General features: G+C 39.6%; 1 pseudogene; it reads left to right on the top strand.

Annotated features, from left to right (window-relative positions):
* Positions 1–9,903: 9,903 nt before the first annotated feature.
* Positions 9,904–10,968, top strand: LOC127195119 (probable mitochondrial glutathione transporter SLC25A39; annotated as a pseudogene).
* The last annotated feature ends 14,057 nt before the right edge of the window (positions 10,969–25,025 follow it).

Below are 25,025 nucleotides of genomic sequence, written 5' to 3'. Positions count from 1 at the left end.
AGAAAGTCTGACAGGATACTGGAACATATATGTGGGCAGAAGGCAAAGTTAGTAGGTTAGGGAGAAAATTCCCTGTACGTATACATTTGAAACTTTAGGGGGAGCAAAGAAAAAAGGCTTGAAAATAAGGAAAGAGACAATGCTTAAAAATATGGGGAGAGCAAAGAAAAGGTTTAAACATTGGGAACTTCCTTCCATTTTACCTAATTGCTGGTGGTATTTAAAAGTTTAGTTTTGGATCTCTTGATCTGTCCAAGTGGAGAGGTTGTAAATGGACTATTCCTCATGGGGAGGTGAAGTCAGTAATCCATTTGGGCATCCTCAGAAACAGATTGTGACTCAAAAGACTGGTTCAGTAGCTCATCATCACTAACCAGTGACCAAAAGAGTGCAGCTCATCAGATAAACTGGCCCAGGACACAGACACCTAGTGCACTAGGATTTTTTTAGGTGACCAGGCAGTGGGGAAGGAACTGTGTTGTCAGTCTCACACAGTGGGACAAGTCCTAGTTGTAGATCAGAGAGAAGCACCAGCCACAGTCATGTAGATCATGGTTGGGTACCTCTGCTCCCAGTGAACTAGGGAGGTGTTGATAGTCTCTTGGACAAAGGAAAGCTTTTATGATGACTAAGAAGGGGGAATATATTTAACCAGCCAGTGTTAGGTGCAGAAAGGTGGCAATCAGGTAGTTACAGATGGCAGTCCCAAAACCAGTGAAAATGGGGAGGAATCCCATCCTCTGAGATAAGCAATAGGTGAGAAACTTAGGCTGTTGATTAACAGTACTTACCTGAATTCCATTTTACCTGAAAGGTGGATTTCTGTAGTTTACAAGAATCATTTTAAGTTCATAAAGTGAGGTAAATTTTAGACATGCTATCATGATCATTTTTTGAAATCTGCAGTGAAATACACATCGTTAGACATGTGCACATTGTAGGAGAAGGCAGTAGACATATAGCATAGCAGAGGCTTGGGAAAAACTTTGTGGTAAAAGCATGAATATTTTTGAGGTCAGCTTAGGCAAGACAGAAGCCTTATGGATCTTTTCTGACATCTGTTGAACAGTAACATGGGGAGGACAGAAATCTCCTGTAGAGCAGAATGGCAAAAGCTAATTTTAGCATTAGTATACATCATGAAAGAGTGGCTTCTTCCCTATGTTCAGAAGACAGGAAGTATATAACACTAGTACAATGAGAGACGGTTTAAGAAAAAAAAAAGGCAATTTAAAACCTTGTATTTGGAAATATAACAGTGTATCATGATCTACATGTTTTACCTTAGTTAGACTAATAAATCAGAGCTCCATTGATTAGTGTCAAAGCTCTGGATGGTTAATACAACAATATCATACCACAACTACTGGAAGAAATAAAACATCCTTTTAGATATTTTGACCTTCATTACTTGCATTTACCAACTTAAAACACCATCTTAGATTCTAGCATTCATAAATCATCTTCATGGAAGCTTTAAAACATTGGTGAAATTGCTGTGAACAGTTACTGTCCTTTAGCTAAAAGAATGGTGAAAGGAAGTCTGGTAACAAGTTAGACTGTTTCTAGACCTGACAGAAGCTCTAGGAGTGAGGCTCAAAATCTGGTTTTCTGCATGTGAAAAGGACTGGAAAGGTACCTGAAGCCATTTATCTTTAATCTGAGGTCTTTGAGCAAGGCAAATCTGTTTGCCTTTCTAAATAAGAGATTAGGTTTTATAGTAGTTTTAACTAGTTGATGAATTGACCAATGAACTAACATGGCAGATTACTTTGGGCTAAGGAACTAATTGTCTGATCTTTAGCTATCAAGCTAATATCAGCCGTCAATGTGATCAGAGATCTGAGAAGAATAAATTGTAACCTAAATGAATCTACGTATAATAAAAATGACAGAGATGACTAATTACTCATATTTCAGTAAATAGTGTTTCAATTATCTCCTGTGGCAGCATGACACCATGGGCAGGAACAGTCGGGCATCAGACACAGAGGGCAAGAATCTGTTTCTGTGGAAGGAGAACATGGAAGAGACTGACCTCACCTTGTTTTCAGCAACGTGAGACAATGACTGTCAGGGTGTCCAGGTTGTCCACAGTTTAGGCTGGGTCCTAGTAGATGGGGAGATGTGGGAAATCTTGCCCAGTGGTCACAATACCATAATTAAGGGTTGAAGTCACATGCAATTGTGCCCAAATCTTCTGAGACTTTGAATTACTGTTATGATCTAGGAACCCAGATCATATTTTCATAATATATTCACACAGGTTAAATGCCATATTCAACAGATCTCTGACAAGTTTGAGGATTAGCATATTTGAATCAAGCAATCTTTGTATCTAGTTACCTGTTTTAAGCTATACTTTGCAAACAAAAAATTGAGTGTTATGATCTTATTTTATGTTTGACCTTTAAAATATATTTAATCACATTAGTTCTTAGCATGACTAAAAATACATTTTGAATATGTTAAAGGATTTGATCAATTTTTGAGATCTTAATAATTGAAGACTAGGACTTTAGGTTTTATCCTTATTAATCTTGAGCCTTAAAAAACATAAACACAGTCGATAAAAATAGAACAAAACAGTTTCCTGTATGTTTTATTTTATAAAAGTCCATAGCTTATAATAGTTTAAAGCTTTGTTATAGATTAGTAAAAATAATGCTATGTGTATTTATAAGATAGTGATTTTTAGGCATTGAGAATGAAGGTAAGTAATGACAAACAAGTTCTAACATTGTAAGCAAATGAATGTTTCTACAATCAGCCACACAGCAGAACATTATACCAAATCCATTGATTAGGAAGCCGGCAGGTGAATCCAGGGTAGCTGGTGACAGGAAGAACAGATTTATTTACTTGTCTAGGAATTAGTAAAGATATAAGTTAGAAGTAAAAATATTTTGGATCAAGGTAAAAACATACCTTTGAAAATGTAAAAATCAAAATTAGATAACTTTAAACCTGTAATTAATTGTTTAATCATTGTAGACCAAGCAACAAAAGTCTGAAAAGATAGAAGCTATATTTAGAGTTTAGTAACGATTTGAACAGGGTTGGGCATCCATAGTAAAGATGGCGAGCATATCCACCATTTTCCAAAACAAAGATGGTGGCTAGTCATGTGATTATTCTTAACAAAGATGGCAGCTCGCAATAAATAGCCACTCCTTAGCTATGATTTCCCCAAAGCAAAGATGGCACCTAGTCACATGATTGCCCGAGCACTCATGGGGCAGATTATGAGGGGAGAATGATTCTAGAAGCAGCAATCTGGGACAGTAAGGGTGGCAGAGGCAGAGGCCATGAGTCAGAGGCTAGAAGTGCTAGGTGCCCAGCAGGTGACCCTAGGCAGGTTTGACCTGTAAGTGACCTCACCAAGACTCCATAAGACTCCATGGAGCAAGGGCTGAGCCCAGGGGCAGCAGCTGCATACCACCAGCACATGTGAGTCCGAGAGCCTAAGCAGGAGAAGAGCTGTGCTCGGGATCCCCTCCCCCCATGAGCCCATTTTTGCGTCCAAGGGGGGAGGAGGAACAGGTAGTCAAGTAGAAGGGAGCCTACAGGTCTCTGGAATCTGTATGAGCAGGCCATGTGGAGACAGGAGAAAGCCTGGACCATGTGAGTGAATTTTTAAGTATAATTTTAAATTTACCTTAGCAGAGAATCGCAGTCTGATGGTGAGGCTTGTGGTTCCCTGTGGCAGCTGTAAGGTGTAAAGTGGACATGTTCTGAAGCAGCCAACACTGCTGCTGAGCTCCGGTTGTGGCAGAGGTAGTGTTGCGGTGAGAAAAAGTTAGAAAAGTTTGGAACAGAAGGCAAATTTGTGCGGCAGTGTGTCACATCACATCGTAGAATGAGTTCCATAGAAAGGAGGCCAGAGTTAGGCAATTCTGGAAGAGCTTTCCCTGTACTGACCACCGATTTAAAATTTTAAATATAAATGAGACATGAAATATAAAATATGTGCCACACAGAAGATATATTGAGAGGTTTATTATATGAACATGAGGAGAGAGAGAGAGAGAGAGAGAGAGAGAGAGAGAGAGAGAGAGAGAGAGAGAGAGAGAGAGACAGAGAGAAAGAGACAGAGAGAGAGACAGAGAGAAAGAGAGAGAAACAGACAGAGACAGAGAGAGAGGGAGAGAGAGAGCGGGGGGGGGGGAGACAGACAAAGACAGGAAGAGAGAGGAAGAGAGGAAGAGGGAGGGGTAGGAAGAGAAGTAAGAGAGAGGTATGTGGGTTTGTCCTTTTATAGTCTTTCCGGGCAGGGGCACGCCCAGTGGTGGATAGCAATGACATCTCAGGCAGACTGGGGAAGAATCCTAACAGTTGTAACACTGTAGGTTTTGTAATAATAATTATTTTTCAGGGAGTTTGCTATGCCCCACTTTTCTCCAAAATATCTATTTGGTTTTCTACTCCACTTCAGACCTTTTAGTTCCTGAATAAAAGACACAGAGACATTTTAGATTTATAAAGGCTTTATAGTACCATAAGTGGGCAGATCTCAACCCTCTAAGCTATTTTCCTATTTCCCAGCTACATACCTCAAGTTACTTGCCATAAGTGTTCCTGCCTGGGCTGCTTCTGTTCCATCAGGACAGCCCTCATGGCCATGTGCTCATGGTCCTTTCTGTCTCATGGCAATTTCCTTCTCCCCAGCTTCTCTTGCTCTTGTCTCATCTCGTGGTTCCCATCTGACCCCAAGCCTGGGATCCTAATCTCTGCCTACTTCTCTTCTGCCCAGCTACAGCATCTCTGTTTTTATTAAACAATCAACTTTAAATTGGGGAGCATGGTTTATACAATATCGCTTGGTGTACATGACAATGTGCTTGTCTGGATAGCAACCAGATCTTTGAGGAAAAGATCTTTGAGATCTTTTAGCATTTGAATACATAGCACCAAACCTACCCAAAACTGGAAGTAAATACAGTTTTGCTATTTTAAATTTTTTTCTAAAATTAATTTTGTTGATAAAATTGTTTATATTGTATAAAATATGGTGGTTTAGTATGTGTATGTGTTATAGAATGGCTAAGGTAAGCTAACATCTATTACTTTAGGCAAAGACCCAAGAGGCTTCTGCTCCTAGAAAGCTACTGCAAATAAAAGCTGATAGTAATATGCTTCAAAGGGACCAGAATTTATCCCAAGCCGACAGCCAAACTTGGCAGTATTATCCACAAATTTGGCATGTCATCCATGTGGTACTGGTTGCATCAGAGGCATGACTGATGCAAAAGTAAAGAGGTCATGGATTCTTCCTCCACAGTTTGAGAGGCACTGAAGCCAAACAGTATGTGTCATGAATATTCTGAGAAATCATTGCGTTAAGCTGTAGAAGTGAACCCTGTATTTCAGTAGAGACCTCAAGATGCTCGAGATGGCACAGCTGTGGGATATTTGTCAAGCAGTGCTGCACACAGGAAGTGGAACCAAGCCAAGAGTGAGAAATGTGTAGTAGGCAGCAAGTCTGGAAGAGTGAACCCAACAGGCCCTTGACATCTGGCATTGAGCTATAGGATTTGGAGCTTGCCCTGCTGTGTTTCATCTTGCTTTGGTCAATGATTTCTTCATTATGCCCCATTCTCCCCTTTTGAAATTGTAATGTTTATTCTACATTTTTATATGTTGGGAGCATGAATTTAATTTTTGTTTTTATGGGGGAATGCAATTAAGATGTTACCTTGAGTCTCAGAAGAGACTTCAGACTTTTATTTTTTATTTAAATTTATTCTTAAAAATTCGTTCACTTTACATCGCAATCATAGCTCCCTCCCTCTTTTCCTCCTGGTCCCACTCTTAACTCCCTCCAGCCCCCTGTTCCCCTCCACTAGTCCTCAGAGAAGGGGATCCCATATTCCCTACCAACTGACTCCAGCCTATCAAGTCCTCAGGACTGCCTGCATCCTCTTCTTCTGTGGCATGGTAAGGCACCTCACCAGGAGGAAATTATCAAAGTGCAAGCAACAGAGTCCACAACAAGGACAGTCCCTACTTACCTTATTAGTATATAAGAGACTTTAGACTATTAAACAGTGTTGTTACTGTGAAAGTCTATGGGGACTTCTGAAGCTATGTTAGGTTCATTTTGAATTATAATATGGCCAATGATATTATGAGTACCAGAGTGTGAAATGTGTTGGTTTGAATGAGAAATGTCCTCCATATTCCTAGGCATTTGAGTACTTGGCCATTACTTGGTGGTATGCCACTGTTTTGGAGATTTAGGAGGTGTCGCCTTGCTGGAGGAAATATTTCACTGAAGACAGACTTTGAAAGTCACCTGTTTCCTTACCTTTTTCTCTGTTGCATGCTTGCGGTAGAAGATGTGAGCTCTCAGCTTCTTGCTCTGGTTGCCATGCCTACCCATTTATCCACATATAAGTCAAAATAAACTTCTTATATAAGTTGTCTTGTTAGTAGTATTGCAGCAACAGAAAATTAATGAATATAGAGAGAATAGCAAAAAAGAGAGTTCTGGGGAGGGAAAGGCTTATAGGCAATATATCTTTTGTTAGATGCTTCTCGGTAGTTTCTTATTCCAAAGGTAAGGAACTTACCTGCCATCTGTCATCCATGTGTCAAATTGTTCTGTTTCAAATCACACATGTCACTCGAGATGCTTTGTCTGGCTAACCATTCCATTACGCCTCCTGCCTTTCTCCTGTTACCTATTCTCTGTCTGAGTCTCTCTCTCTCTCCCTTCCTCCCTCTCTCTCCCCCACTGTAGTCCCCTACTCCAGTGCTGGAGGTTCTTATTGACCCCTACAATCCCTGCAGTTCCTATTTTACTATACTTGCTAGTAAAAAAACATCTTTCTATGTAAATTTTTTCACTCTACCAAAAGTATTTGTTTCTCATCCTGTCACATCATAGGTTTGATCAAGATAGGAGTCTGGTCTTTCTTCTATAGATAGTAGAAAGTGTCTGTCAGTCACTTATTGGTTCATCCTTGTCCTGGAAGATTGTCTGACAGAGTTGCTGCCAGATTAGGAGGCAAGTGGCTGCCATACTACAGTGGGAGCAGCAGGCATAAGCAGAAATCATAGTACATTGTACAAAGTGTACAGGAATAATTTCAGAACAATAGATGCTTTGCAGGTCATAGTTATCGAAGGGAAGACAGACTGCTTGAATGGGACTCTTGTGTCATAGTCTGGGGATGGCTTCTTCTGAGGCATAGCTCAGTGAGACCAGAGGTACTTTTCCTCTCAGATGTTTGAATATTACTGAGATGCAGTTTTGGCAGAGAGATTCACATACATGACAATCTTGATATATAATACACACATGAGGGCTCTTTGGGGATCCATAAAGAAAGGGCTGTCATCTTCAAGTTGAATAAGTATGCTCTGATGTTGGAAAGTCTGCATGGCAGAAGAGTGAGATGGGCAAGAGACTGACTGTGAGTCTTTCTGACTTTTCATGTCTCCATATGTAAGTCCTCTATAATTCAAGAACTTTCTGGTAAGTTTTGATATATATAAGCTATCAGTTGAAAGGATAGTTTTGAGTAAAAGCTCCACATCCTATCACATAGGCAATCTCTTTCTAGTCAAAAGTAACTATGGGAATGGTGTAGAGCTCAGAGATTCCTAAAACTGACTCGTAAAACTTTGCTTTGAGCAATAGTGATAGGAAATGGGGAGTTAGTCAGTAGATTTTGGACTCTATCAGTAAGTACTGCATTGTACCTTGACAGGTAAAGTTGTATATCTTAAGGTAATACATACAATGAATCTTCAGATGTACAGTTTCTGCTAGGCCTTGGAGTATTAGGTAAGAATCAGAAACAATCTCCTTTCTTTAAGACACCTTACATCCCTCCATCAGGAAATTGTCATAATAAATATATTCTATGTGTGTGAGATTGTGTGGACATATAGAATACATACATGTTGGAAAGGAAATGGAGTTGAGTGAATCCATGTTAAGGTAAAAAAAAGAAAGAGAAAGCAACTGCATTCCCTGTGCACTGAGTGCTTTGGAGCTGAATGGTTGGGGTAGCTCTGTGGAGGATACCCAGGTAATGATTACTAAGGCAGCTCCAAGGAAGCAAGCTGCTCAAACATGAAAAGCCTTCATAAAATAGTCTCTCTCCTCATGTCCTCCCTTTCCACTCCATTGCCAAAGATACACAGTCAAGGGTAAATACTGCAGAAGGAGATGGGATTGAAGTGAGCCAAATGGTGGGAGGGAATCACCATGCAACTGTAGAGTTCATAACATAGGAAGACAGTCATTTTAAGGTGTTGATGGACAACATTATGTGGACATAGGCTAAAGTCAGATACTTTACAATCATACTTCCTGTGCTTGCAGGTGCCCAGCATAGAGCAAAAGCAGAGATCATGATACTCCATTAGAAAGTAATGTGCAGATCTCAGCAGGGGTGGGGCTTTGTTTGTTTGTTTGGTTTTGGTTTTCAAGACAGAGTCTCTCTGCTGTCCTAGAGTTGCTTTGTAGACCAGCCTGGCCTTGAACAAACTCACAGCGAACCACCTGCCTCTGCCTCCTGAGTGCTGGGATTAGAGGCATGCACCACCTCACCCAGCACAAGGGCTTTCATGTCAGTGGGACAGAACTTGAACATCTTAGCAGAATGAAATATGGAGTTGGGAAGGAGAAAAAAGCAGAAGACTCTGTGCAACTATGTCAATTTGTTCATGTCAAAGCACAGTGGGCCCAATTTAATATGCAGGATTCAGGGGAATCTGAGTGCTCAAGGGAGACAACAGCTCTAAAAAGTGCAAGATATTACACCATTTATATGTTAAAAGAAGTTGCTCTTGAATAAAAGTTGGCTTGAGAGAAATTTGCAGTGTAAATGTGGAACTATGAAAAACATATCCTCAATGGCATTTATAAATAATACTAAGAAAAAGTAGCATCACCCACATGATTCTCAAGCATTGAAAAGAAATACAATGTAAGTATGTAATGGAATGGTGGAGCAATAGCTAAGTCAGTAAAAGTGTCTGCTATATAAACCTGAAGTCCTGAATTCAGTCCTAGAACCCGTGGTGGGAACAAAAATACCAGGGACTGTACAATAACCACAGGGACTTCCAAATGATCAAAGTGCCAAAAAATAAGTGCCCACTGAGAGCTCAGCTACAAGTAAGGCATTTGTTTCACCCCTCAGAACTTCTTGTGGAAGATGGGAAAGAATGAGGGCACTTCACCTTCTACCACACTCAGTGAACTGAACCAGCAATTCATGCCAAAATCTATGAGTTACAGACATAAGAGAAATAGAAGAATTGGAGTTGGAGGGCAGTCTGGTTTACAAAGTGAGTCCAGGACAGCCAAGGCTACACAGAGGAACCCTATCTCAAGAGAGAGAGAGAGAGAGAGAGAGAGAGAGAGAGAGAGAGAGAGAGAGAGAGAGAGAGAGAGAGAGATTCTCTGTGTAACAGCCTTGGCAATCCTGGACTTGCTTTGTAGACCATGCTGGCCTTGAACTCAGATATCCTCTTGTTTCTGCCTCGTGGAGTGCTAAGATTAAAGGTGTGCACCACTGCTGCCTGGCTAGATTGACACCAGTTTTCAGCATCATCTGTTTCTGCTGTTCTCAGCCTGCTGGGTGCAAAGGGATTGCTTGGGCCTTTTCCTCTGTACGATGGCCACAGGCTGCCTCCAGGGCCCCAGTAGACACACATAGTGCAGCTTACTCAGCCACCCTGGGCAGTAGCCACTGCCTCCTTAGGTCTTCAGGCTTCCTGATCTAGCCAGTGTGTCTAGCCAGGGTTTGGGCCTTTCTGAGGTTGGTCAAGGTTCTTGTCCCACCTTGCCAACCTTATGGGAGAGAATCTCAGGCCTGATCCTGATCACTCACAAACAACCTCTCCAGGCAGAAGGCTGCCTTGGTCATTGTAAGCTAAATTGAAACTCCAAGATGGATAATCAGGATTCTGGGGGCATTAGTCCCCTTCAGCAAATGGTGGCCTCAGGAGCTGGGGCTGTGGTCACCTCCCTCTTCATGACACCCCTGGATATGGTGACGGTTTGACTTTAGTCTCCGAGGCCACCTGACACCTTCCTCTAGATTTTGTAGTCTCTCCCACACCAAATCACTCTCCATGCTACAAACCCCAGAGAAGTGCCTCATCTACTGCAGTGGTGTCCTGGAGCCCCTGTACCTGTGTCCAGACGGTACTCACTGTGCCTCCTGGTTTCAGGATCCTACTCAATTTACTGGTACCTTGCATGCCTTTGTGAAGATTGTGAGGCATGAGGTCACTAGGACCCTGCGAGTGGCCTCCCAACCAACCTGGTGATGAGTGTGCCAGCTACTGCCATCTACTTCACTACTTCTGACCAGCTCAAGGCCTTCCTCTGTGGTCAGTCTTTGACCTCTGACCTCTATGCACCAATGGTGGCTGGTGCCCTGGACTGCATGGACACTGTGACAGTGATTATTCCCTTGGAGCTTGTGTGGACCAAGCTTCAGGCTCAGCACACCAGGAACTAGCTACCTGTGTCCAAGCTGTGGTGGTTCAGGGGGGCTGGCATTCACTGTGGCTGGGCTAGGGTCCCACAGCCCATCGAGTTGTGCCCTTCTCAGCTCTATACTGATTCAACTATGAGCTGGTGAGAAGCTGGCTGAATGGGCTATGACCAAAAGACCAGACATCTGTGGGTGTCAACTTTGTGGCTGGTGGCATTTAGGAATGGTGGCTGCCACCCATACTCTACCTTTTGATGTGATGAAGACACAGGGACAGGTGGTACTAGGAGCAGTAGAGGCTATGAAAGTGAGGACTCCAAGACTTGACTCCACCTGGCTCCTGCTTCAGAGAATCCAAGCTGAATCTGGCACCAGGGGAGTCTTTGCAGGTTTCCTCCTGAGAATCATCAAGCCCGCATAATCATGTGCCATCATGATCAGCACTTATGAGTTTGGCAAAAGTGTTTTCTAGAGGCTCAACCAGGAACAGCCTCTGGGCTACTGAAGCTGAGGAACAGGCAGCTCTTGCATGGGTGGGAACAGGAGACTGAGCCAAGAGCCTTTCTTCCCAACCCTATGGTCCAGGTATCCTCACATTTCTGCTGTTCCCCTTCCAGGATCACCACTCACTCACCTCCCAGTTCAAGACCAAATCTGACATTTGCCTCTTCTTTGTATCCCCCTTATGTTTGTTGTAGCTTGACCCAGAGGAATCGAGATCTTGGGCCAAGCAGTATTTTCAGCCCTGTTCATTCCCTGACTAAATATGATAACCTTCTGTGCACTTCTGTGAAAAAAGAAAAAAAGAAAAAAGAAAGAAAGTAGAAGAATCTCATTTTACAGGTATAGAAACTATTTTCAAAAGAATCATAACTTTTCCAGGAGTTAGTAAAAGAGTTAAAAATCCAGACACAGGAGACAATGTTCAGGACAACAAACAGAGAAGATGAAGAGAAACCTTCCATTTGATTGTAGTGAGAACACTAAACATACAGAATAGAGAAGCCATATTGAAAGAAACAAGAAATATCAAGTCATATATAAAGGAGAGCACATCAGAAGAATATCAGATTATTCAAGCAAACTGTAAAATCAAGAAGAACTTGCAATGATGTATTTCAAGTTCTGAAAGCTAATATCTGCCAAACCCAGATACTAAACCTAGCAAAGCTGTCAAAATTGAAGGAAAAAAATAAAAGCTTTCTATGACTAAAACAGACTAAGTGAATTTATGCCCACTCTAAAGAAGATACTTGAAGTAGTCTTTCAGACTGAAAAAAAAAAAGCAAATAAATTCATGAGGCCATGTAATGAAGGTGGTGGTCACACCATTAATTCTAACATCCAAGAGTCAGAACAGGAGGATCTCTGTGAGTTCAAGATCAGCCTGGTCTTCATAGCAAGTTCCAGACCAGCAAGAGCAGTATGGTGAGACCCTGTCCTAAAGCAAACAAACAAGCAAGCAAACAAAAAACTATGTGAGAGTAAAAGTTAAGCAAGAAAGGAAGAAAAGAATACCACTAAAAAATAACAATAATCACTACACACCTTTGAATTAAAACTCTGAATATTAATAGTCTCAATTCCTCAAAGATGCAGACTAATATACTGAATAAAAAAGATATAGCTATCTAATGTGTTGCCTCTGATAAGTGCACCTGACTGTGAAAGTAGACTTTACCTTAAAGTGAAAGCATGGGGGAAAACATGCCAATCAAATGGGCCAAGGAAAGAAACTGATATTCTTGTTCTAGTCTCTGCCAGAAAGACACTCAAACCAACATTAATTTTAAAAAGTAATGAAAGCCACTTCATTCTAGTTCAGAAAACAATCTAAGAGGATCACATCAAATGTGTATGTTTCAAACACAGGTGCAACCACATTTATAAAACAAATACTTCTAAATGTAAAGTCACATATTAATCCACAGAATAGTAGTAGATGGCTTTGATAATTCACATTTCCTAATTCACAGATCTTCTACCCTGAAAATCCCAAAAAACAAACAAAACCAACAACAAAACAGAAACATTTGCATTAATGGATATTATAGATCAAATAGATTTAACAGACATCTACATAATATTACTACCAAACACTATAGACTCTTATCAGGAGTCCATGGATCATTCTCTAACATGGAGTACCCATTAGAAAACAAAGTAAGCCTTAAAAAAATATAGGAACATTGAAATAATCGCATGTATTCTATAATTTCACAGTGGAATAGGACTACTGCTGAGCAGCAAGAGAAATATTAGGACATACACAAACTCCTAAAGATTAAACAACACACTAATGGAACATAGGCTACAATGAAAATAACCCCAAGAGTTTGTTTGTCTAACTGTCTACATTAGGAAAATCTTAATGTTGTACCATGAAGTGCTACAAAGAAAATACACCAAATTCCACATAAGTATGAGTTAAGACATTGCCATGTCCAGGGCAGAAATGGATTAAATGTAAACAAGAACAGGCACAAGAAAAACAATACAAATACTCTTGAAAAATAGAGTCAATACTTTAAAAAGATAAAGACAATAGACAAGGCCTTAGCCAAACAAACCAAAAGAAAGAAAGCCAAAGAAAAAGAGGTCATGAATTTAAGGGAGGAAATGGGAGAATGTTGATTTGGAAAGGGAAGGGTTAAATGATATAAGTACAGTAGTCACATATAAAAATTTAAGAAAAATACAAAAAGTAGAGGAGAAAAGACCCAAAGCAAATAAAGTGTATGGGTAAGGTAAGGTAAGGTAAGCCATTACAAAAGACATTAATGAAATTCAGAAAAAAATCATTAGATCCTACCTTAAAAATCATATATTCCAACAAATTGGAAAATTCTAAAATAAACTACATGTATTTCTAGATGCATATGACCTATTCAAATTAAATCATGAAGATATAAAAAAATTGAACAGCTTTGTAGGAAGCAATAAGGTTGAAGCATTATCAAATAGTTCTCAATTAAAATAATTATCAGACCTTCAATGAAGAACTAACACCAATGCTTCTCAAACTATTCCTTGAAATCGAAAAGGAAGTGCACTAACAAACTCTTTATGAAACTAGTATTGCCCTGGTACTAAAACCAGATTTAAAACAAAATAAGAGAAATTAATACACAATCTTCAAGAATGTTTGTGTGTGTGTGTGTGTGTGTGTGTGTGTATGTGTGCAAAAAAATTTAACAAATTACTAGTGAACTTGATTCAATAACATATCAAAAAGATCATTCACTCTGATCAAACTGGTCTATTCCAGAGACACAGTTATGGCTCAATATGCCAATCAATACATTTTATAAATTTCACAAATGCACTATTGGTTTTGATAATATAGATGTCATGAGGCATCTTGATAGAAACTCAGAACATAAGGAATGTATCTCACTACAACACTATATATGGTAAGCCTATAATCAACATTATATTAAATGGAGAAAACAAGGGTTCCCACTTTCCTTACTCTTAACTAACTATAGATCCAAGCTGTTTTCACACACACAAGCATGTGAGAAAACTCCAAAAAGCCAGCCAGGCGTATGGCATTCTGCTTGTAATCCTAGTTTTGGCAAGATGGATGCAAGTGGATCCCTGGAGTTTGCTGGCAAGGTAGCATAACCTAAATTATTGACCTCAAAGCCAGTGAGAGACCTGGCTTCAAAAACAAGGTGATATTACCTGATTAACAATACCCAAGGTATTTGGTCAAGAGATGCCTGCAAACATACATGAACACACACCATATACATATGGTATGACTCAGACAAAAAGCTATGACATATGCTGGATCATAACCCAGTTGCCAAGAGACAAATATTATATGATTTTATTTGTAAAAGGAACCTAGAGACATCAAATTGGTAGCAATGGAAAGTAGCATGTTGGTTGCTAAGGGTTAGGAGACGAAGAAGTGGAGAGTTAGTGTGTATTCAGAACAGCATTTCAGTCTGAAATGATGAAAGTATTCTGGTGATGGGTGGAACTCATACTCCCACACTACTGTGGATGTATTTAATGCCACTCAACTGTCAACTTAAAACGATAAAAATGCTAGCATTCATGTTATGTGTATTTTACAAAAATAGCAAATAAAAGGCCCTCCTTCCCTGAATAGCTGGAACTCAGTAACAGCGATGTCAATCTACTTTGGTCAGTTTTTTAACTGTTTCACTGCATTTGTATACATATATCTTAAAAATAAAGTAACAGCAAAATGTCTACCAAGGTTATTTTTCTAATGTGTCTGTTGAAATCATGAAGGAAACTCCTCTGAGTGACTTTGGGTAATTGAGGTGATGATTGACTTTGAAGTGCTGAGGAGAGGGCAGAATCATAGTGAACACAGACTGTTCTGAACAGCACTAACTCCCAGCCAATGCACACTGGTACTTAGCACACCAGATTACCAGCTCATTTTCCTTCATGAAGCATTACAGAATGAAAATTTGAGACTATCTGGTTGGGCCGATTAATCACATGCACTTTCACAAGAAGTCGAGCATTAAATGCTTTGTCCTCAATGTCTTTTTTTGAAAAGACGTATCTCAAATACTGGCATGTGTGAAACACCCAGCTGCACTGGTGGTGGCCTGCAACATACAAGGATTTTTCTCTTCACCACAAATGTCTGCGTCGTCTTTGACTATAGAAAAATGTTTAACGTGCTGGCATAAGAAAATATGCTCAATGTTTCTTTCAATATTTAGACTAAAGTTTCATGTAATGAACATCAATGTATTATCCAGAGAGTGGCAAGTAACTTTGAGAGAGGATAGGAAGTAAATAGCACAATACTTATCTTTCACTATCCAATGACTCAGAAAGGAGAGAATCTCAGGGGTAGAAGATACAATTGAACAAAGAAAATGTTCTTGACACAAAACATCCAAGAAGTCAGGACATTATGAAAAGATGAAACCTAAGAATAATAGGAATAGAAGAAAGAGAAGATTCTTGTCTCCAAGTACCAGATAAAATTTCAACAAAAATCATACTAGAAAATTTCCCCAACCCAAAGAAAAAGTTGCCCATAAACATGCAAGAAGCTCACAGAACAACACATAGATTGGACTGGAAAAGAAAATCCTCTCAACACATAATAAAGAAAACACTAAATGTACAGAACAAAGATAGAATATTAAAAGCAACAAGTGGGAAAAGGCCAAGTAACATATAAAAGCAGATCTATCAGAATTATACTGATTTTGCAACAGAGACTCTAAAAGCCAGAAGGGCCTTGGCAGACATATTGCAGACTATAAGAGACCATAGATGTCAGCACAGACTACTCTACTCAGCAAAACTTTTAATCACCATAGATGGAGAAAACAAGATATTACATGACAAAACCAAATTAAACAATATCTACCTATAAATATAGCCCTATAGAAGATACTAGAAGGAAAACTCTAACCAAGGAGGTTAACTACACCAAGAAAACATAAGAAATAAACAATCTCACACTAGCAAAACCAAAAGAAGACACACACACACAGAGAGAGAGAGAGAGAGAGAGAGAGAGAGAGAGAGAGAGAGAGAGGAGAGAGAGAGAGAGAGAGAGAGAGAGAGAGAGAGAGAGAGAGAGAGAGAGAGAGAGAGAGAGAGAACCACCACTACCGTCATGATAACAGAAACTAACAATCCTTGGTCATTAATATCTCTCTCTACACCTCAATGGATTCAATTCCCAATAAAAAGACATAGGCTAACAGAATGGATAGGTAAAAAGGACCCTCAATTCTGCTGCATAAATGAACACATCTCATCAACAAAGATGGGCATTATGTCAGAATAAAGACTAGAAATGGTTGTCCAAGGAAACAGACCTAACCAGCAGGCTTGAGTTGCCTAATATCTAATAATGTTGATTTCAGCCAAAATTAATCAAAAGAGATGGAGAAGGACACTTCATACTCCTCAAAGGAAAATCCACCAAGATGGAATCTCAATTATGAGCATCTATGTTCCAAATACAAGGGCACCCACATTTGTAGAGGAAACATTGCTAAAGCTTAAATCACACATTAAACCCCACATATCAATAATAGGAGACTTCAGCACCCCACTCTCATTAATGGACATACCATTGAGGCAGAAACTAAACAGAGAATAATGAAACTAATAGATGTTACGAATCAAATTGATCTAAAAGATATCTATAGAACTTTTTACACAAACAAAATCATATACCTTTTCCTTAGTACCTCACAAAACTGTCTCCCAATTTGACCATATAGTAGGTCACAAAGGAAGCCTCAACTGATACAAGAAAATTGAAATAACTCCTTATACCTTATTGGATCACCATGGATTGAAACTGGACTTCAAAAATATCAGAAGGTTACCGAGAAGAGACTTGATACCCTATGAGCATATACAGGGGGAGGTAATCCCCCTCAGGAACAGTCATAGGGGAGGGGAATAAGTGGAAAGGGGGAGGGAGGAAAGAATGGGAGGACACAAGGGTTGGGATAACCATTGAGATGTAACAAGAATAAATTAATAAAAAATATCAGAAACAATATAAAGTCTACATACTCATGGAAATGGAGCAATTTTCTACTCAATGACCACTGAGTCAAGGAGAAATAAAAAAGAAATTAAAGACTTCTTAAAGTTCAGTGAAAAATGAAGACACAACATACCCAATCTTATGGGGTACAATGAAAACAATGTCAAGAGGAAATTTTTCACTTACCAGGAAACTGGGACAGAGGGGAGGACATCCTATTGGCACTCTAAATGAGAGATGCATGGGAGAATAGCAAAATAAAAGGATCCAGAGGGTCCTAGAAACCTACAAGTAGAACAATATGATAGGCAGATTTGGGCCCAGGGGTCCCGCTCAAACTAAGGCACCAGCCAAGGACAATACAGAAGGTAAACTTTAAACCCCTTCCCAGGTCTAGCCAATGGTCAGAATATTCTCCACAGTTGAGTGGAGAGTGTGATATGACTTTCTCACGTACTCTGGTGCCTCACATTTGACCATGTCCCCTGGAGGGGGAGACCTGGTGGCACTCAGAGGAAGGACAGCAGGTTGCCAAGAAGAGACTTGATACCCTATGAGCATATACAGGGGGAGGTAATCCCCCTCAGGAACAGTCATAGGGGAGGAGAATAATGGGAAAATGGGGGGGGGAGGAATGGGAGGATACAAGGGATGGGATAAACATTGAGATATAACAAGAATAAATTAATAAAAAGAAAAAAAAGAGGAAATTTTTCAGCACTTAGTGTCTTCATAAAGAAATTGGAGAGTTTTCATACTAGCAACTTAACAGCACAGCTGAATGCTCTAGAACAAAAAGAAGCAAAAACTCAAGAGGAGTAGAAGGCAGGAAATAATCAAAGTCCGGCCAGAAATCAATAAATTAGAAACAAAAAGAACAATACAAAGAATCAAAAAACCAACAGGTGGTTCTTTGAGAAAATCAACAAAATAGACAAACCCTTAGCCAAACTAACTAAAAGGCAGAGAGAGAATATTCAAATTAATAAAATCAGAAACAAAAAGGGTGTATAAGAACAGACACAAAAGAATCATTAGGTCATATTTCAAAAGACTATACTCTATAAAATTGGAAAATCTAAATGAAATCGATGATTTTCTTGATAGGTTCCACTTACCAAAGTTAAATCAAAATCAGGTAAATAATTTAAATATCCCTATAACTCCTAATGAAATAGAAAGTCTTCAAGCCAAAGTATAAGAGACATGGGGAACAGCCTTGAACTCATTTACACAGGAGACAACTTTCTGAACAGAACACCAATAGCTCAGCTACTAAGATTAACAATTAATAAATGGGATCTTATGAAACTGAAAAGCTTCTGTAAGGCAAAGGACACTGTCAACAGAAAAAAAAAACCAACAGCCTACAAACTGGGAAGAGATCTTCACTAATTCTACATCTAACATAGGGCTAATACCCAAAATATATAAAGAACTTAAGAAATTCGACACAAACAAACCAAATAATCCAATTAAAGATGGGGCATTGAGCTAAACAGAGATTCCTCAACAGAGAAATCTCAAATGGCTAAGAAACATTTAAAGAAATGTTCAATGTCCTTAGTCATCTGAGATTCCATCTTACACCTGTCAGGATGGTTAAGATCAAAAGCTGAAGCACATACTGGTGAGACTGTGGAGAAAGGGAACATTGCTCCACTGCTGCTGAGAGTGCGAACCTGTACAACCACTTTGAAAATCAATCTGGTGGTTTCCCAGAAAATTGAGAATAGTTTTACCACAAGACCCAGCTACATTTCTCCTGAAAGATGCTTCAACATACAGCAAAGACAATTGTTCAACTATGTTCATAGCAGCTTTATCCTTAATCTTGAAATAACCTAGATGATCCTCAACCAAAGAATGGGTAAAGAAAATGTGGTACATTGCACAATGGAATACTACTTAGCTACTATGTCTATTTACCATGCATAACTAGTTAACATGCAAAATAGCTATATCTATATATAATTGGACATTCATATGACTAAAATGATGCATTACTTAAAGGGTTGTATGACAACTTTATTAATCAAAATAGAAAACCACTTAACATTTGGCACCTAGTTAATATCTCCTCTTTGATTTAGACCCTACAAAGAAAACCCCATGCAATGATCTGGAGCTCTTGAGTACTCATGTGGCCACCTTCACTCTTGATAGTATTTATTTGATCTATACTATGATTTTGCTTTAGAATATTTCTTTGCTACTTTGCAGTCTGTGTGTATTTATTAAATTCCTAGATTAAGGTGTGAATAACCTGAACACACCTGGTACAGGCACTAGCCACCAGTAACATGTTAATTTATAAAGATTAAGTGAAAACTACACATTTTATATTTGCATTTTATGACAATTTTACCTTTAAGAAACAATAGAAAAATTGCCCTAAAATAAGTGCCTTAAGTTGTGAATGATTTTTCTAGAGAATATTCCTTAACATAATAGAAACTCAGAGTGGTCATGTGGATTGCCAGCAGCCAGTCAGGAAAGATTGGATTCTGGTCCTGAAGCCACAGGTCACATTTCTGTTTATCTATGGCTTGTAATAGACTTCTTTTAAAAAATAGTGTGTGTGTATATGTACAAGTGAGTATAGGTACCTAAAAAGTTCAGAAAAAGGTATCAAGTGCCCTGGAATTGAGGTTATAGGTGGTCTTGAGCTGCCAAGTGTAGGTGCTAAGAACTAAGCTCAAGTCTCCTGAATAAGCAGTATACATCTTAACCACTGATCCCCCTCTCCAGCTTCAAATTTTCTTTATTTTCAAAGAGAAGCACTAAAGAATTTTCTAATTAGGAGAGGGTGGCCATCTTACCATATCTGGAGCCCACCTAGTCCATTATATCTAGGTAAGAATATGACAGTCTCTTAATTTTGCAATCCGTGCATTTCTACTCCCACATCAAGACTTTTGCAAGAGGATTTGGGTTGTGTCAGCACTTTTTCTCTGATCCCTATAGTATAGATTACTAAATTTGCTCTCCATTAACTGAGCCAACAATACAGCTGGTACAACCTTGCTTCAATATAGACCTTACACACATCTTGTGAATCAAAGTGGGGGCAGAGTCAATTTTCCAGCTGGTCTTGCTGCTGGGCCCTAGAATGAACTTACATGGAGCCTGAGCCAGAAGATGGCAAAAGCAGTGAAGGAAGCATCCAAATTCAGGGAGCAATGCTGGAGGGTCCCCAAGACAACATCCTATGGCCAATTCAGAGGGTCTAAACGATGTGGCATCTAAATCAGAGGTGACTATGGTTCAGCGGATGGTTTGAGCATGACCCTTTGCAACAGATGCTCTTTGACATAGGATGGATTTATGTCCCATCAAACTGGTCCACTCAAAACTGTCCTCTCAAAACTGTATCAACTAACATGACAGGGCATCCTGGCTCAAAACATATTGTGGGGCTGGTTATATTGGCCTGTGACTGGGGCCAAGTGATGCTGTGGCTTCCACTGCCACCCCACATTGTGAGAGATCAGACAAAGTTTCACTAGTACAGGAAACAATGAAATTTGATAATTCAAGTATTATTTATAACAAATGTATGAATTGCTGTCATGTTGCCTTGATAAATCTTAAAAGAACAAGTACAATCTCATAGGTCAAGGTTCATCAGTACACAGGCACCAACCCAGTTTTCTACTTCTCCAGAGCCTTTCATCCCACTGGCATTCTGTATCCAGGCACTTGCTCCTCAACAAGCCAGAGTTGGTTTCTGTTGCTTACAACTTGGAGCCTCAAGGACACTGGTGATTGTATTGCACAAGATCCCACTGTAGATTTGAAAGAGATGAATCACACCATGTAGCAAGTCAGTACAGACAAGAAATATCAATTTAACATGAGATTCCCATCTTCCCAAACTCCTTCAGAGGCCCCACTGAACACTTGTCTGCAATCAATAATCTTCACCCTGTCCCACAGTGAACCCTGGTCACTAGAGCTCTATTGCTTGTTTCATGGATTTTTTTCCATTGTGAAGCAAAGATTTATATCAATGTCTCAGGTGGGCACCTGAGATGTTTTCTTTGATCCTCTATAATATCTCTTATCTGGGAAGCTCACCACCTTTAGGGCTCACCAGGACAGCTGGTACTAGAGGAAGGCTTGGGAAATGAGTGCCAAAAATATGAGCAGAAGCTTGGAAATACAGTCCCTCTTTCTTCTTCTGTAGCAGTTTGAAGGTCACATGAAATTGCTACCTGAGAAGAGGGGAAATAGCCTAAGTCGAAGACATTCTTCAAGGAGAGGCCTTGTGTTTATTTTATTGAGACAGAATTGGAGAATCTCTTTCATAATGTGAAATTACTGATGCTCATAGGTTATTTGAAGCCATATTGAGCTTCCTCAAAAAGTATGTGTGGTGGTTGGAATGAAAATGGCCCCCATAGACTCATAGGCTATTTGGGAGATGTGGCCTTATTGGAGTAGGTGTAGCCTTGTTAGAGAGTGTCACTGAGCGTAGGCTTTGGGATTTCAGAAGCCAAAGCCAGGCCCAGTGTCACTCTCTCTTCCTGCTGTCTGCAAACCTAGATGTAGAACTCCCATCTACCTCTCCAGCTACCATGCTTCCCACAATGACAATAATGGGCTAGACCTGAATTAGATGTTTTCCTTTATAAGAGTTGCTTTGGTCATAGTGTCTCTTCACAGCAATAAAACCCTAACTAGCACACACACTAACAACAACAACAACAACAACAACAACAACAACAACAAAATTGCCAGTAACCTCCAACGATCCATGGAAATTTTATTTTATTTTTTATATATTTTATTAATTTATTCCTATTACATCTCAATTGTTATCCCATACCTTCTATCCTCCCTTCCTCCCATTTTCCCCTTACTACTCTCCCCCATGACTGTTAATGAGGGGAACCTCCTTCCCCTGTATATGCTCATAGGGTATCAAGTCTTTTCTTGTTAGCCTGCTATCTTTCCTCTGAGTGCCACCAGGCCTCCCCATCCAGGGGACATGATCAAATATGGGCGTCAGAGTTTGTGTGAAAGTCAGACTCCACTCTCCACTCAACTGTGGAGAATGTCCTGTCCTTTGGCTAGATCTGTGTAAGGGTTTGACGTTTACTGCACGTATTTTCCTTGGCTAGTGCCATAGTTTGAGCAGGACCCCTGGGACTAGATTAACCCATCATAATGTTCTTCTTGTAGGTTTCTAGGACCTTCTGGATCCTTCTATTTCCACATTCTGCCATGCTTCTCTCACCTGGAGTCCCAATAGGATGTCCTCCCCTCTGTCCCACATTCCTGGTAAGTGAAGACTTTCAGGGGACATGCTCCTTGGGCTAGTGTCCAAATATAAGTGAGTATATACCATTTGACTCTTTATGCTTCTGGGTTAACTCACTCATTATGATCATTTCTAGTTCAATCCACTTGTCCACAAATTTCTGGAATTCCTTGTTTTTAATAGTTGAGTAGTATTCCATAGTGTATTTGTACCACAGTTTCTTTATCCATTCTTCTACTGAGGACTGTAGATGAGAGAAGCATAGGAGAATGGGGAAATAGAAGGATCGAGAGGGTTCTAGAAACCTACAAGAAGAACAGCATTACAAGCAGATCTGGACCCCAGAGGATCTGCTCAAACTACTGCACCAATCAAGGACAATGCATGCAATAAATATTGAACCCCTACTAAGATATGGTACAAGGTATTATTTCAATCCTCTTGTATCTGTTGAGGCTTGCTTTGTGACCAGCTATGTGATCAATTTTGGAAAAGGTTCCATGGGGTACAGAGAATAAGGTATATTCCTTTTTGTTTGGGTGAAAGGTTCTATCTGTTAGAAAGATATCTGTTAGATAGATATTTGTTAGATCCATTTGATTCATGGCATTGGTTAGTGATGTTATTTCTCATCTTAGTTTCTGTTTCAATGACATATCCTTCAGTGAGAGTGGGGTGTTGAAGTCTTCCACTATTATTGTGTGGGGATCGATGTGTGGTTTAAGCTTCATTAATAGATCTTTTACAAATGTGGGTGCCCTTGAATTAGGAGCATAGATGTTCAGAATTGTGATGTCATCTTGGTTGACTTTACCTTTGATGACTATGAAGTGTCCTTCCTCATCATTTTTGATTAATTTTGGTTGAAAGTCTATTTTGTTAGCTATTAAAATGACTACACCAGCTTGTTTCTTGTGACCATTTGCTTGGTGTATTTTTTCCAGCCTTTTACCGTGAGGTAATGTCTATCTTTATGGGTGAGATGTGTTTATTTAATGCAGAAGAATGTTGGATCTTGTTTATGCATCCACTCAGTCAGTCTGTGTCTTTTCATTGGAGAATTGAGACCATTGATGTTAAGAGATATTAATGACCAGTGACTATTAAGAGCCTTAATTTTGATGTTGGTTTCAGTAGAGCATTTGTGTAGTTGTGTTTTTTTGACTGTGTAGTTATCTATTTCCTTTGCAGATTTGGTTGTAGCTTGTCCCTTTGGGGTGGAATTTTCCTTCTAGTACCTTCTGTAAAGCTGGATTTGTGGATAGGTACTGTTTGAAGTTGTTTTGTCATGGAATATTTTGTTTTCTCCGTCAATGGTTATTGATAGTTTTGCTGGGTAAAGTAGTCTGGCCTGGCATCTGTGGTATCTTACGGTTTGCAGGATCTCTGTCCAGGCCCTTCTGGCTTTTATGATCTCTGCTGAGTGGCCCAGTGTAATTCTGATAGATTTGCCATTAAATGCTATTTGGCCCTTTTCCTTCGCAGCTCTTCATATTTTTCCTTGTTCTGTATATTTTGTGTTTTGATTATTATGTGATGGGAAGTTTTTCTTTTCTGGTCTATTTGGTGTTTTGTAGGCCTCTTGTATGTTTATAGGCATCTCTTTCTTTAGATTGGGAAAGGTTTCTTTTATGATTTTTCTGAGAATATTTTCTGGGCCTGGAGTCTGGTATCTTCTCTTTCCTCAATGCCTATTATCCTCAGATTTCTTCTTTTCATGGTGTCCTTGATTTCTTGGATGTTTTGGTCAGGATTTTTGCAGACTTAGCATTTTCTTTTTGGTTGCTTCAAGAAAAAAGAAAGAAGGAAGGAAGGAAGGAAGGAAAGAAAGAAAGAAAGAAAGAAAGAAAGAGAAAAAGAAAGAAAGAGAAAAAGAATCCTTTGGGCAGTAAACCCTGGGTTTCTCTTTACTCAGCTGGAGCCACAAAAATGCAACCAATCAGAATTACCTGCAGCCTGATACTTCATACTCTCCTTTACATAGTTAAAATTACCTGATGGGAAATGGTAAGCAAATTTGCTCACCACAACCAAACAAGGACTCTTTCAGCATGGCTACCCAGAGACTATAAGTCAAGCACATATATGACTCAAGTTAATGTTGTTTCACAAGTGGCACTGGTCTTACAATTATGGAAATGATATTGTTATAAATAAAGGCATGGTGTAGGATCCAAAATGTTTATGCAAAATAACAGTATAGTTGTATTGTCAGTGTTTTTGTTTTTGTTTTTGAGACAGGTTTTCTCTGTGTAGCCTTAGCATTAAACTCAGGTTCTTGGACTTAGCCTTTACTCTCTGAGCCATTGCACCACTCCTGTACTCATTTTGTAAACCAGGCTAGCCTTGAACTCACAGAGCTCTGCTTGCCTCTGCCTCCTGAGTGCAGGGATTAAAGGCGTGCGCCACCACGCCCACCAATATTTACAATTTTATATTAGTTTTAGTCCCTCTGTTCTTATCTGCCTGGTTGATCTGTTTTAATGTCTTGTGAATGTTCTCCTGGCATAATAAAGCTTGACCTTGTACTGTGCACACACAGAAGGGACACACATCTGGAAAGACCTGTTGACCTTGGTTGTCAGTTACTGAAAATCATATTTTGGAACAGGTTTATTTCTCTTTATATTTAGCCTGGAGCTATTCATGTGGAGCAGAATGTTCTATTCCCTGATATCTACACATCTCTGCCCTCTGCCTGCAGTGCTGGGAGTAATAGTGAGCCAGCACCTGGCTGGGCAGCTTCTCTCTTTCTTTCCTCCTCCTCCTCCTTCCT

The sequence above is a fragment of the Acomys russatus genome, chromosome 11, assembly GCF_903995435.1.
Source record: "Acomys russatus chromosome 11, mAcoRus1.1, whole genome shotgun sequence".
Lineage (NCBI taxonomy): Eukaryota > Metazoa > Chordata > Mammalia > Rodentia > Muridae > Acomys > Acomys russatus.
Note: the sequence above shows the minus strand (reverse complement) of the source record. Positions and strands in the feature narration are given on the sequence as shown.